Source organism: Rhinolophus hipposideros, assembly GCF_964194185.1.
Source record: "Rhinolophus hipposideros genome assembly, chromosome: 4".
Lineage (NCBI taxonomy): Eukaryota > Metazoa > Chordata > Mammalia > Chiroptera > Rhinolophidae > Rhinolophus > Rhinolophus hipposideros.
In genome coordinates, this window is record NC_138050.1 from 4,826,656 (window position 1) to 4,839,043 (window position 12,388).

General features: G+C 41.5%; 1 long non-coding RNA gene across 1 annotated transcript in view; it reads right to left on the reverse strand.

Moving 5' to 3' along the window:
* The window catches only part of LOC308496768, a 29,770-nt gene extending 24,308 nt beyond the window's left edge, over positions 1-5,462 (reverse strand). Inside the window, exon 1 of the long non-coding RNA XR_013993220.1 lies at positions 5,160-5,462. This is a non-coding gene — a long non-coding RNA (uncharacterized lncRNA). The remainder of the gene's footprint in view (positions 1-5,159) is intronic.
* Positions 5,463-12,388: the final 6,926 nt, after the last annotated feature.

Genomic DNA, 12,388 nt, shown 5'->3' on the forward strand with positions numbered 1-12,388 from the left:
GCATATGAGGCTGCATCACAGTAGCAAAGCAGCAGAAGAAAGGAGATGGTAGAATCTTAAAAACTTATCCACTTAAATTATAGTAAGTTGATAACATATTTGTCTTGATCATCTGAAGTAACACATGGGATATCTTCCCTGGGTTGCTTTGAGTGCTACCTATTGCTTTTTCATTGTATTATATTTTAATGTTGCTATAAAAATCTCAAAATATGATTTGAAACCTAGTATGACCAAAAAAAAAAAAAAAAAGAAAGAAAAGAAAGAAAGGAGATGGTAATCCTACGTTCCATCTAGAGGACTGGGTTCTGTCCTAGGCCTCCTGTTTTGAGAGAAACACTGACGGACTTGCATTTCGATCACGGAGTAGGTAGGGCCATCAGGTTATCTGAGGAATGACTAAAGTCCTAGAAAAAGAATACCAGGAGACTGTCTTCAGATTTGAAGGGTTGTCTGCCACGTGGAAGAGAAAATTAGTATTATTCAATGTTGTTGTAAAGGGCAGCGCAATTCAGGAAGTGAAAAGGAGATACGTATTGGATTAAAATCTAAAAGCAATTTCTACTAATCAGAGTTGTTCAAAAGTGGAATGGGAAGAAAGTAAACTGCAGAATAGCATTAGATATATGATCCCATTTTAGTTTGAAATTATACACAAAGGTCTTTGAGCAGTGAAGGGACAGGATTGCTCATTTAGAAACATGATGCTGACAGCAAGTTAGAAGGTATGTGAGAGAAGTAGTCAAGGACGGCCAGTTAAAAGACCGTTGAATAAATCAGACAAGAAATGGTGAGACCCTCCTAAGCTAGGGTGGTAGCAGTGGGCATTTAAAGTCAGAGATGACCCAACTGTCAACTTTTTAAATAACAACTTTGTTGAGTTTTGTGCAAGAAATTGCACTTATTAAAAACATACAATTCAAAGAGTTTTGATAGATGCATGTACCCACGAACTCATCACAACCAAGATACTAAATATTTCCATCATCCAAAAATTTTCTCGTTCCCTTTACCCTCTTCCACTCCGGCCCCAACTGATCTGTTGTTTGCCACTTACAGATTAGACCACCTTTTCTAGAGTTTTATATCAGTGGAATTTTATAATATGCATTTTTGTATGTCTGACATATTTAGCATAACGATTTTGAGAACCATCCATGTTGTATGTATTTTTAGTTTATTCCCTTTTATTGCTAATTGATATTCCACTGCATGGCTATACTACAACCATAAAGTTCATTTTTTTCTTGGCACTTGGTTTATTTCTGGTTTTTCACTGTTAGAAATAAAGCTACTATGAACATTCTAGTGAAGTCTTTATGTGGACATCTATTTTTATTTCTCTTGGGTAAATACCCAGGAGTAAAGTGACCAAATTCAATTGTAGGTAGGTGTGTGTTTAACTCTTAAGACACTCTTAGTTTTCCAAAGTGGTTGTACTGTTTTACATTTTCACTAGCAGTTGCCACACACCTTTGGCAACACTTGGTGTTGTCAGCTTTTAAACTTTAGCCATTTTAATTGGTGTGTCGTGGTATCTCATGGTTTCAATTTGTATTTTCCTGATGACTAGTTATGTTGGACATCTTTTCATGTGTGTATCAGCCACTCATGTAACTTCTTTCATAAAGTGTCTGTTCAAATCTTTGCCCATTAAAAAAACTGCATATGTTATCTTCTTACTGAGCTGTAATAGTTCTTTACATATGCTGGATACCAGTCTTTATCAGATTTATGTATTGCAAATATTTTCCCATTCTATGCCTTATCTTTTCATTTTCTCAATAGTATCTAAGAGCAAATTTTAAAATGTTGATAAAGTTCAGTTTATCAGTTTCCTCTTTTATGAAAGTTTGTTTTTATGTCCTATTTAAGATGTTTAGGCCTCCTTAAATACTGAATAGATCTTCTCGCGTGTTTAGGGGTGTTCCAGGTTTAGGTTTCTCATGTAGGTCTATCATGCATTTTGACTTAATTTTTGTAGATAGTGTGAAGTAAAGGTCAATGTGCAATTTTCCCCTCATATGGTGATGTAATTATTCCAGCAGAATTTGTTGAAAAGATTTTCCTTTCCTCCACTGAATTGTCTTACCACCCTTGTTGAAAATCAGTTGACCATATAAAAGTGGGTCTATTTTTGGAGTCTATTCTGTTCCAGATGGAGGTATCTAATGAGATATTTGACATAAGAAATTAGAGCTATTTTTTTGCTCAATATTGGTAATGTATCTTTTGCTCAGCCCATGGAGAAAAGCATCTCTCTTCAGGAAGGCCTACCTCCTACCATCAAGCTTGCTTGTCAATTCTTAAATTCTTGATTCAAATACATATTTCTTATGGGCAAGAATTACAACCAAGACCTATGATTATAATGGAATGGGAAATAGGAAAACTTGGGTTTAGACTTGGTCAAATGCACAATGGCACAAAATATTTGGGGGACCTAATTGTTTGCAACACAAAACTTATTCATGTATTATTTCTGTGGAATAATTTACAGGGTAAAGAAATGAAAGTGCCTGGAAGACAGTTGAGGATCCAAAAACTTCTCTGCAAAGACGATCAGTAATCTGGACAAACTACCCAGCTCTTTCTTATTTCTATTCATGCCACGTAAAGTCATCTTGCAAGGCACCAGGGTCACTGGCCGGGTTCCCCTGATGTTCGCGTACATGTGGGAGCCTTTCTTTCTATCTCTAGAGCCTAAGAAAAGCAAATGCTTTACAGAAAATGGATTCAACTGTCATCTGAGAAGAATGCTTGTCCCATGTCATAGAGGTTCCGTAAATGTTCTCTCTCTTAGTTTCCTTTATCTAGGGATAATGACCTGAGGAAAGAAGGAAACCGGTCCAAAAGATTGTTATAAATAAGAATTTTACATAAATATGAGTGCACTTCTGAAGATATACTAGTAGAAGAGACTAAATATGAAATTCAATTTTAGTGGATCATTTAAAAGGCTAGCAAAATATATTGAAGGACATCTATGCTAAAGTATGTAACCTAAGGGCCACGGAATAGAAGTTAATATTCTGATTTCTGCACACATCTTAGAAACTATACTTAGAAATATGCTACACATATCTAAGAAGAAATACATAATGACTGCTTAATTGTGCTTATTTAATAACAAGTAAATTAAAAAATATGTTCTAGACAAATCCTTTCCCACTTACATATGCATATGTTTTGCTTTTACAATTTTAAATTTTGACCCTTATCCCACGGATACAAACTGCATCTTCTTGGTTAGAAAAATCAAGTCAGTCAACTCAGGAATTAATTTTATGTCCTTCAACAAGAGTTTTTGGAAGTGCCTGGAAATTAAAGCTATAGGGTTTTAAAGTGTTGAGTTAATGACCTGTCTGAAAGAAGAGTGTCAAACCCACCAGTCGCTAAGCCCGCTCCCTAAAGTCACTCAAAAATGTATTTAGTCTCCACAGCTGCAAACAAAAAGGAACAACAAATTTTTTCCCCAACATTGGTGTTTTTGAATGCTTGCTGTCTTCTCCCTGCCAGCGTAGCTGGTGTTTTCCCATTCTTAAGGGTTCATACACCTTATTTTCTAAGCAAGAAGTACTGTTTTCCTTCACTTTTTAATATTATTTGCGCTGAGTGTTGATGTTTACCTTTTCAAATTCAGGTCCTCTTCTTGGGTTATTATTTGTATATCTATACCCGTGTGTGTGTGCTTGTATGTGTGTGTGTGTGTTAGGTATGTGGATATAAGGTATCTTGAAGTTTTCTGTAACTGGAAGTTGTTAGATGCCTAGAATCAATTTAAGCCCCGGATGCATTTTGAAAACCGTCCATTCACTGCTATTTCTTGATTGACTACTTTGGATCTCTTGAGTCTGAAACTTTTTACAGTTATCTCCCGAGTAGCAATTCTGATCCATTTCTTAATGATTTTGTAATAACTATCTCAGCATCTAAATTAGAAAATAAAAATAATGCTGGTAAGTGTTTTTTGTTTTGTTTTCTTTAGAGTGACGATTTCCAAACTTACTGTATTTTTATTATTTAAAGTTTACCTATAATAGGATATCTTTCTATTTTGGACACCATTTAGTATGTAAACATAAAGTTTGTATGACAAGCTGGTATATTTGGTCAAGTTCAAAGGTTACACAACTCTGTAACTCTCTAAAGACTTTGGCAAAATGTTTTCCCCCTCGATTTTAAATCATTATTTTGTCAGGAAAATTTAATTAGAAAAAAATGTTCTTTTTCTAACTGCAGGCCCTTCCGTCCATTGAGCCAATAAAAAATTTGTCTGTAAACAATTTCCAACTTCTAGAACTACTAAGAGAACAATTTTTTTCCTGTAATTAGTATCTTAGAATTTTTTTAACCAGTGCCAAATGCAATGTGAGCTCAAGTTTTTTAGTTCAGTTCTAAAGTTAGAACCCGTGATTTTCAAGTGGGTTCTAAATTTGGCAACGATGTCCTCCCTGCCTAGTAGCTGGTCTTTTCCGATTCTTAAGGGTCCATACATCTTATTTTCTAAGCAAGAAGTACTGTTTTTCTTCACCTTTTAATAATTTTTTCCATTTCCCCTTTGTAAAATACCAAATGTGGTGCAACCTTTTTTTAGATCATAAAATAAAATCAATATGGCAGCTTTTTGAAAGAAGAAGGGGGAGAATAGTAAGGGAGTGGGGAGTCATTTAGCTTCTTTCTTACAATGAAAAGATAAGTACTGTGTGTCTTAGATACCGAGTTACACAAACTTTATATAAAGATCGGTAGAAATCACTAGGTCAGAATTCAATTCAGGTGCTTATATTTTCTGCAAATTTCTGTACAAATACACCTGAGTCCTGGCCCCTTCCTGAGGAAAATGGAAGACAATGTCTCATTCCATCACCACCTGAAGAAGTGTGTCCCACAGAGCCATCCCCTGCGGTCTGCTCTTTGCTAAACATTTCATTCCCTTTCCTTGTGGATGACGACCCAAGACAGTGCTGAGTACAGTCCTGGGTGGGTGCGGGGCTTGGCCCAGCCAGCGAAGGATGCTGGCCTCTGCAGAGGCCAGGGTCTCAGTGCACAGAGGTTGTGGGTGGCTGCAAGCAGCCACTTCCTCATTCTGCAGGGTGTTGGAGGGAAGGACACCAAGATCTCTCCCAGCAACAGGCGCCCACGTGCCTCTCACTCACCTGCATTTATCTGGGCCCGGCAGCTGCAGCCTCCAGTCTCCCACTGTCACAGTCACTGTGTCCTTTTTCCTCCCATTAGAACCACCAGGTCATTAAAATGGCCCAAGCAGGAAGGAAAAGGTGGCATGGGGCTTTTGTTCCATCCTGGGGCCAAGCTTTGGAATCTGATCCTGCAGCTGCACACCTCTGCAGCAGAATGTGTCTGCTGGAGTAGCTTCCTCTTCCCAGGATTATGTTGTTCAGGCACATATACGTCAGCCCCGTCCCCCCGCCCAGGACGCCAACGTGCAAGACTGCTCTCTCTCTCACAGCGTTTCCCAGCACTTCCCTAGAGATCTTGGCAAATAGACATCCTGTTTGCTCAGGTCCCTGGTCCTCACCCTCCCCTGCTAGGAAGGAAGAGGAGCCATCAGACCTCTTGGGGGGTGGGGGTGGGGTGGGAGGAGGCCTCCAACAACAAGAGAGAGGCCTACACTGCCGTCTTGTCCAACAGGTTCCCCTGCTTTACTTTCTCTTGCTTCTGCAGTGCCAAGAGGAGAAGACTAGAATACTTAAGATATTTCCCATTCCCAGTCTTCCTAGGTACTAAGCATTCTGACTCCCAGACTACTCCCAGCAAAAGCAGCAGCAGAATTTTCTGGGATGCAGGGCCCTCCCATCCTCCATACCACTGCATTGGCAGCTGTCTCCCCTCCCCACCCTGCAAGTGTTGGTAGGATTCCATCGACCTCAGCATTCTGTGGGTGGCTGCAACTGGCTTGGACATCCAAACTTGAAGGGAATGCGGCGAAGTAAACCAGCTTGTATGCTGCCCTGTAGACGGTATGGACCATTCGAGTCCAGGCGATAGGTGCTCTGAGTGGGAAGCTCAAACCGGTTTAGACCAGCAGATCACCCAGGCCAGACTCCTGCCTCCGACAGTGGGAAGAAAGGCAAAAATAAAGACAGTGAGACCACATTGTTGCTCTTTACCATGCTGGCCCCAAGCTTTTAGTGCTACTCCACATAACATCCCTACTTTCCTGAACAACACATTGTTTATCTGGCCTTGTTTCCAGATTCTCGTTTTTGGGCCTCCATCATCTGTAGCAGCATTTTTATACTAACTAATCTAAAGGAAAGAGCATTAGGCTAGGAGTCAGGACCCCTGGGCCACAGGAAGTGTATGACCCTGGGCAAGGCACTTAACAGGCCTAGTTCCTCTACCTAAAACATTGCGGGGTCGGGGGAATGGATTTGTTTATAACTGTTCTAAGATCCCATGAAGTATCTTTAGACTACTCCTTAATAGTGTAGTAACCAGCAAATAGTAATTAAAATGCTATTGTAAGGTAGTGTTTTCCTCACAACTGTCCCTAAATGACGTTGGTCACACTTTAAAGAATACTGCTATGTCTAGTCTTGTAGGGTTCATCCTCTCCGTGCTTTACGTGACTGAATTAACTTTGTCACATCCCTTTTTCTTCAGCTTTACTGCTTGCAGATCTCCTGTCTTCTTTTCTCTTTATAAATCTACTTTTATTTAGGAAGTTTCAAAGTGCTCTTAATTACGTTTATTACGATCTCCACAAGGACCCCAGCTCTGAACAAAGTAGTCTGTACCCAAAGCGGGATTGTGGTATTCCCTGCTTCCTTCCTCACAACATCCCACGGTGTGGTGGCTTTGTAACGGCAGCAGTACACTGAGTCGGTGCCTTTGGGGGGCTGCCCACGTGTCTCCCAAGATGCCTTTTCTGTGTGACGAACAGGAGTTCCGAGTCCGTCATCTCACAAGTACATCTGATGTCTTTTCTCCCCAGTCCTTTTCTCTTGGCCACGGGAATACTTGTCTCCCACTTTTGGCACATTCACAGAACTTGGAGAGCTCTTTCGGCTCTCCCTCACCTGGAAGGAGAGTCATCTACAGAACTGAAGATGACACTGTGTATTTCCACTTCCATGTCACTTTTTTAATGCTGAAAACAAAACGAGACAATAATCTCTCCTGTTCACTCTGACCCCTGGGAGAGAGTGCCAGTTGGTTGGGGGTGGAGAGTGAAGGACGAGGTGAGGCTCCTAAGTGAAGGATGGGAAAACAGCGTTTTGTTTTACCGTGAATTTTAGTAGCAGGTTATACAGCAGTCGGCGGCAAAGCCATGATTAGACTCATGTCTCTTCATTACTTTCTACACTTTATCATTTTCAAGCATTTGCTCCTGAACTGAGTGGCTCCTATAGGCTAGGCAGGAGGTTATATACTGAGGAACATGGCGACTAAAGCACGCCCTGCCCTTGGGGCTAGAAGGCTACAGACTCGTGGGTAGTTGCAGACCTGGGTGGGCGGAGTGGGCCCAGGACGCTGTCGGAGTACAGAGCTCCCCCAACCCCCGCCAGGGTTGGCTCAGAGCGCGGTGGTCAGCAGAGACTTCTCAGAGCAGTTATGTCCAAACTGAAAGGCAAGCAGGAGTTGGCTAGGCGGAGCATTATCCCCACCGATGGAATGGCAAGCACCTGAGGAAACATGCATTTCAGGACCTCCCGGTGGTTGAAGATGGTGGGAGCTTGGAGCACGGGGCTGCAGAGAGAAGCAAACACTGACCGTGAATGGCCTGGGCTGCTCTGCTGAGGAGTTTGAACATTCTCGTGAAGGCAATGGGAAGTCAGACGGCAATTTTTAAAGCAGGAGATATCATGATCATAGTGTCATATTTACTTTAGAAAAATCACTTAGCGTTTTCTCAGGCTAAGGCCCAGGGACATTAGGTAGTTAGACACTGTCAGAATAGATCAATCAGGAAGCAGTGGCTTCAACTAAGACGGTTGCCTTTGAAATGGAGAGAAGTGGGTAAATCAGAAATAAAGAGGGAGAGTCCACAGGACTTAATGATTTGTTGATGGTAGGGAGTCAGGGAAGGGGAGGAATCTCAGGTTTCCAGGCCAAGCAGCCAGCTCAGGAGAAGGCCAAGAAGGCTTCAACGATGAGTGAGTGCAAAGGTGAGTGAAGTCCTGAGTTTCATGGCCACCATAAAGCAGTGCCAAGCTTCCCAGTCCTACCAGGCCCAGAATGATGGGGGACTGTTCCAAGAATGAAGTGGGTTTTCCATGCCTACTCGGCCCACTTACCTGTGGGTAAAGAGTGCTGGGGCACTGCCCATTGTTTGGGTTCCCTGACCTGTCATTGGTTACATTCGTCTGTTCCGTTGTGACTTCACCTCAATACTTGGTAAAGAATGTCAGTTTTGTCACTCCCCATATGGACCCTAGAAGGTGGCAGTGCTGCACCATTTTTGCTACAGCTATCATTTTGCTACCTTTGGAACACATGTTTTTGGAATTGTCAGGTTGTAGTGCCAAAGCCGAGACTATAAGGAGACATCCATGCAGGGTGTCACGCAAGGGTGCTGGGGTCAGAGACTAACTGCATAAACCTAGGCGACCTTAATTTCCTCTTCTGTAAAATAGGAAAGTAGCACCCACGCCAAGGACTTGTCTTGAGGCCTGTGATGTGAGGTAAAGCATTTACGAAGCCTAGCAGATGATAAATGCCCAATAAACGTTAGCTTCTGCTCGCCCTCCCACCCTCCTTCCACGGACAACGCTGCCTTCTCACTCTGAGGAAGGAAGCTCCGTGCTGCCCTTCCCTTTATAATAACTGGGGTTTGTTTTTAATTCCTTAGACAATGAAGAGAAATAAAGTGAAGAGAGGAAGGGACAGAAGAGAGGATGGGAGAGAAGGGAGGAAGTGGAAGGATCCGAATTAAATTTAGGACTTTTCTAAGTAAGTGAAAGTTTTACCTGAAAGTTACTTCCAGTGTCTCACATCAGTTCTTTCTCAACCACAAGTGAAATGTTAACCTGTCGCTGGTGACAGTATTGTATGTCTGCGGTAGCGCCTTGCAGACCCAGAATACTTGAACTGAACTGGAATAACGATCTAAGGAGAAAGGCACAAGCTCCCCTTCCGTCACAGACTGACTCTGCCCCACCAGTCTGTCCTCGAATCTTGTAGTTCTAAGCTATGGTGCGATTGGCATCTCTCTTTGGAAAATGCAGGTCTTCTGTCTTGAGTCTTCTCCAAATCTCACAGCTTTGAGAGATAAGCATTTCAATTCTTTCTTGTAAGTCTTTCTGGATGTAGATAACATCTAACCCTCTGTTTAAGGCCCGCAAACTCCCTCGGGCACCTTTCTCAGATGTTGGACAAACTCAGGGAACATTTTTGAGTGGAACACCGTTTGGCCCTGGCTTCTAGTTCTTCAGCCTTCCCTCTTCTCCTTCTTGGCATTCTTTCCTTCCTTCCGTTGTTGCCCTAGCATTTCCTCTTCTAATCTCATTTATATTATTTTGCTCCATCAAAAACTCCCTTTGAAAAAGATGCAAAGTAGCCGCTATGGAAGGCAGAGTGGAGGTTCCTCAAGAAATTACGAATAGAATTACCATACGACCCAGCAATCGCTCTCCTGGGTATCTATCCAAAAAATCTGAAAACATTTCTCTATAGAGACACGTGTACTCCAATGTTCATTGCAGCTTTGTTTACGGTGCCAAGACATGGAAACAACCAAAATGTCCTTCGATAGATGAATGGATAAAGAAGTTGTGGTATATATACACAATGGAATACTATTCGGCGTTAAGGAAAGATGATATAGGACCATTTGTGACAACATGGATGGATCTTGAGAGTATAATGCTAAGTGAAATAAGTCAGACAGAAAAAGCAGAGAACCCTATGATTTCACTGATATGTGGTATATAAACCAAAAACAACAAAAGAACAAGACAAACAAATGAGAAACAAAAACTCATAGACACAGACAGTAATTTAGTGGTTACCAGAGGGTAAGGGGGTGGGGGGTGGGTGATGAGGGTAAGGGGGATCAAATATATGGTGATGAAAGGTGAACTGACTCTGGGTGGTGAACACACAATGGGATTTATAGATGATGTAATAAAGAATTGTACACCTGAAATCTATGTAAATTTACTAACAATTGTCACCCCAATAAATCTAATTAATTAAAAAAAAAAAAGAAAAAGATGCAAAGTTCAGTTTTAGCCACTGAAGAATTTATAGCCATGTAAGAATGTTCTTTGCCATTCATAAACACATACCTTTGGAAGAGAACTCGTCACCTTATAATACTTAAGTCAGGATATAGTTTCTAGCTGCAAAAAGTTTACATTTCTTTAGGTAAGGTAAGAAAACACAAGAGAAAAAAGAGTCGAGAGACTAATATTACACCTCTTTAAAGAATAGGCAGGAAACCATAGAGATAGGCTCACAAAAATCCATCCTTTGGGTTGGGGTGAGATTATTAATTTCCTCAGTTACTCTTTTTCCCTCAAGTGTTGAAATAAGTGCCTTTTGATGCCTGGGCGTGAGAACAGCTTGTTCCCCACAGCCACTTGGCAACTATAAATCCCAGGGACGAGGTGCTTTAAGCGCTTTGTTTATGGAGTAGGCACCACTGTTGAGAGAGACCGGAGTGGGGGAGGTGGGAGGGAGCAAAGGAAGAGGGAGATTGTGACAGTACGAGGAACCACAGCAATGGGTGGAGGAAACCAAACAGGACAGGAGAAGGTCCTTCCTGGGGCCTTGAGGTCAGCCTGTTCTACTTCCCCAGCACTCCCAGCTTAACCAGGGAAATCCATGGCCCCCACAGGGCACCTGCCCCTTAAATCTGGAGTCCTTTCCTACAAATCCAAACTGATTCCATCCAAATCTAGAACCTAGATTGAATTCAGTGCGCACACATTTTTGTGTCAAAGTAAATTTCTCCGGAAGGACAGTAACATTTAGGGTGGGGAGTTATGAACTTTCATGATATTTGGTAGTATGTAGAAAAAAAAATGTATGTTAACCTCAAAAAGTATCTTTGTTGCCATACAAATGCAGCTATTCAGAAACCTGGTGTTATTGTTTTGACTTTAAAGGTTTTTGATAATATACATGAATTAAAATATAAAAATATTTGCAAGCTGATGAACACCTCGCACAGTAAAAAGTGAAAAAGAAAATCTGTTAAAACAGCAGTTCATAAAAACACTGCCCAAAATCATCAGGCTAGGGACCACCCTAAACAGAGTTGAAACACATGAAGTTGCCCGTATCAATTGATTTTGACCAACAAAAATGATAACAGGATGTCGTGCGGGGCGGCCTGCAGGGTCTCAATTCCCGCTCCCCACATAAGAACGCAGGACACGGTGAGGCCAAAAAGGAACACCCACGGAGCCATAGGTGGTAAGGGAGTCATACCACTATATTCTCACTGGCAGCTGGGTTGGAGACACAGGAAGCAGGAGCCACACTGTTCGCAACCCTCACTGCACCGCTTGCAGGCTCAGCCACCATCCTCATGCTAGCCCCCATTTTCTGCTAGCGTAGCCACGGCAGTTATATTAGTGGCCAATGGCTCACTGGTTACAGCTGACGGCCAAGTATCCACAGCTGACGACCATCCAATCACAGTTGATGGCCATTTACTACCTGAGCCAGCACCTTTCCACGTGAGGCCGAGAGCCTGGAAACTGCACTCCTGGCTCTGTCCCCACACGTGACAATACATTTTGCCCCTAAAGTGAGCATTCGAGAAAGTAATTGAATCTGTGAAGGGAAGTGAAATTTGGACATAGTTTATTAAAATTGAGTATCAACAATGTGATAGGTATGGACAGAAAATCAAACATGACCTTTACATTCAGTTAACATTTATTGAGGACCTATGATGAGCGAATGCTGGAGATACAAAGATGTGTAGGATAACATAATACATAATACATTTAGATAGGTATAAAATATATAATAATATGTTGTTGTTACATTTATAACACTACACAAGTCATTAGAAAGGTACAACCAATATCGACAGAGTTCAAAATAAAAGAAAGCTCATCAAATTCGGAATTAATAAAGGCTGGGAAGTTTTTAAAGGACAGGTTGGATTTTAGCAGCAGAGGTGGGGGAAGGACACTACAAGCGAAAGAAACAGTATGACCAGGAGCTAGAAGATAGGACAGTACAAAGTCCAGTTTGATTTGAAATTAGGAGAACAGAGGGGAGGGAAAGCAAGAAAGAAATTTTGCCTTATTAGGGAGGGCCCTGAAGGCCAGGTGAGGATTTTGTAGTTAATTTGGAACAAATATTGTAACTAAATGGAAAGTTTTTATTTTATTTTAGTTTTTTATTTTTAATTAAAGGTTATTGGGGTGACAATTGTTAGTAAAATGGAAAGTTTTTAAACAGT